Here is a 3,109-nt window from a genome sequence, read left to right as displayed (position 1 = left end):
AAAGAGTTGGGACTAGTCCTAACTTAGGACTAGTCTTAGGAGATATGAAAAACGTATGGCTAGTCCTAAGTTAGGACGAGTAACGCGTCCTAACTAGAGATAAGACTAGTATTAACTCTTTGTGAAATCCACCCCTGGTCTTTATGCACGTCTTTATGTGCTGTAGATTGATACCATGTTAAAAAGAAACTGGATGTATGAATGCATTCTGTGCTGTTCTCCAAAAATAGAAATATTATATTAACTTTTTGTTTCTAGTAGCAGTAATGCAATACAATTTATTGAACAAAATTTTTTTTTTTGGGGGGGGGGGTGGGGGTGCGAGCTTTTTTTTGCCTCTCCCTTTTATTTAAACACTGTACAGTTTTGTAAATTGTTTTAAATTTTGTTTAATAGAAATACAAAATGTTTCAATACGGAACCATAAATGTACAGATCTGACAACAGGGTATAATTGCGATGAAGAGGTAAACATGGTATGGACTTTCAGTTGACTCTTAAAGTAAAAAAAAAAAATTGAGCTTAGAAATAATCTGAATTCGCTTAGTTCATAACCGCCAAATCATTATGAGGATTTTATGTCGTTGTGACAGTGCAAAAAGCATAACATTTCCTAAACAAGTTTGAAATTAACAAAGCATTGTTTCTCACTTAAATTAGCTGGAAAGTATTTTTCTGCGAGATACAACGTTTTGCACTAACAGGAGGATACAATCAGAAAACCTCAACTGATTTAAGTTACATGTTTGAAGACAAAAAAAGGCTGAATTTTGTAGGTAATTTCATTAATAAAAACAAACCTTAATACTGAATATCTTTCTTTTTTGAAATTGTGTAAGGTGTCTTTCAGTATTGGGTAGACACTTAAAAAAATCCATCTTGGAAGATAAAATCGAACTGTTCACATTAAACAATGCAGTCATAAACCACTGTAACAAAAAAGGGCGACACTATCTTTTGTCAATTCCCCTGTGTGAAATAAAACAAAAAAGGAACCAGACTTTTTCCAGCCTTCAAGCCTCGGTCTAGTTCGTGGAGCTATATAATGAAATTAGAGGGCCTACAAAACCATGTGACAAAACCCGACATGAGAAAGGTCGGGAAGTAGAACTCTGTGTATTATTGGAACATAACATGCGCATGGTTGCCATTTTAGCAAGCAAATGTTTTATTATATCATTGATAGCAATGGTCATTTTCTGCACTGATCTATTGTTTCATCAAGAATCAAGAGTTGATTGCTGAAATGGCGTCGGGTTAACAGTATAGCCAGAGTTCCCAATTGTGTAAACAGGACGGCCAGGTAAAAAGGGTCAAATGAGTGCGATAATTGCTACATGATATAGAAGTGGTAAATCCCCTGTACCCATAAAGTCAAAATGGGTAAAAAGTCACAAAATTTTTAAGAAAAACCGGGACCTCTCGATTCAAAAGATGTATATTTTGCTTTTAAAATGAACTTGAGACCATGAGTCCTTTCTGTTGTTAAGAGATTTTTTCAATAACTAAAATTTCTCTTTTACACAACAGTAAACTTTTTATGTTGTAATGTAAAATATTGTTATATTGTTATTATATATATATAATTATATATATATTTGTACATTTTAAGATTGTTGCCAGGATGAGTATTAATTATTGAGATTAGAATGTTCTGTATTGTAGAGCAGTGCTCATTATGTTCGCTATAGAGAAGATTACCAGTCATTTGAAGGGGACCACGTAGACCTCTATAGACCGTATCGAATGCATAGAGTTATATATAAGAACTAGAGGGCGCACTGGCCTATATACGCGCTCCGGCATGCGCGCAGGCGGCCATTTTCTAAGTTGACAAAACTGGCATCTCACAGCGTGTGCTTTTGCGGCCATTTTGTAAGTTGAACAAACAGCATCGCGTGAGCATTCAATAAAAAAAACCTCAAACGTGTATTTCATATTCAACGCGCGTGCAGAATGACGCGCTTGTCATCTTGCGGTCCCGTGGCGTTTGTGCACGAAGCATCACTCGTTCGCCCTCTAGTTCTTATATATAACTCTATGATCGAACGTGACGTCACCACTAAAATACCTGCCCCACAACATGGCGTCTGAGCATTTACGTGTGCGTGCGTGTGCGATACAATCAAACAGGAAACGCTGCGTGCTGCATGCTCCATTGATGTACCCGTTTAGATGCGCATATGGCCGTCCCTACAAAATGGCCGCTTTCATAGCAATAAAGGGGTTATTCGATACAGTCTATTTGGGTTACCGTCATCCAACCAGGGCCAAATTTCATAAAGCTGCTTAAGCACAGAAGTTAGCCAAGAACGAACAAAAAAATGCTTAGCAGAATCAGGTTACCGGCCAACATACACCATCTTTGACTGATGCAAGCCTCCTTTTCTGTAAGGACGTAAGAGTTATATTACAAGGAAACACTGTGGGTGACAATGGGTGTCAGACTTTCTCGTAAGAAGTAAAGCCAGTCACACACAGGAAAACAAAAATAGTTTTGTCTACACCTGTAGTTTTGTAATTTAGGGACCAATTTCATAGAGCTGCTCAAGCACAAAAATAACAGCTAAGCACATCATGCTTACCAGAATAAGGTTACATATTCAATGGGTGACTGGTATCCTGCTATTTTCTGCTAAGCAGACAATATTTAATGCTAAAGCAGCTATATGAAATTCGCCGCAGGTGATGCACAGAGTCTGGATCCCGAATTGTCAAGTTTTGGAAGGCTCTCTTTATAATAGAATAAGGAGAAACCTTGGCCAGCCAGCCATTTTCAGATAACGTTTACATTCTGTCAAACCTCATTAAAAGTCGTCAGTATGAATTTTCATTGGTAATAAGTAGCCATAGACCTAGTTTGTTTGAAATGGGGATTTATTTGGTCCTCTTTGAATCACTGTGGTGTCTTGTTTAAATTATGATTTTCTTTTTTTTGTAGATTATTATTTGTTTTTGTTTTTGTTATTTATTTTTAAGTTTTGGTGTATTTTTTGCTTCATTTGTGTTGAGACATTGTTACTTTTCATAAAAAATTTCATAGGATTATTAAAAAAGACATGTTTGCCTTGTAAATAATACCTTGTGTGAGTCTTTTCAATTGAGTCAC

This window comes from Asterias rubens, chromosome 6 (assembly GCF_902459465.1).
Source record: "Asterias rubens chromosome 6, eAstRub1.3, whole genome shotgun sequence".
Taxonomy (NCBI): domain Eukaryota; kingdom Metazoa; phylum Echinodermata; class Asteroidea; order Forcipulatida; family Asteriidae; genus Asterias; species Asterias rubens.
The sequence above is the reverse complement of the archived record's forward strand: the minus strand, read 5'-3'. Positions refer to the sequence as shown.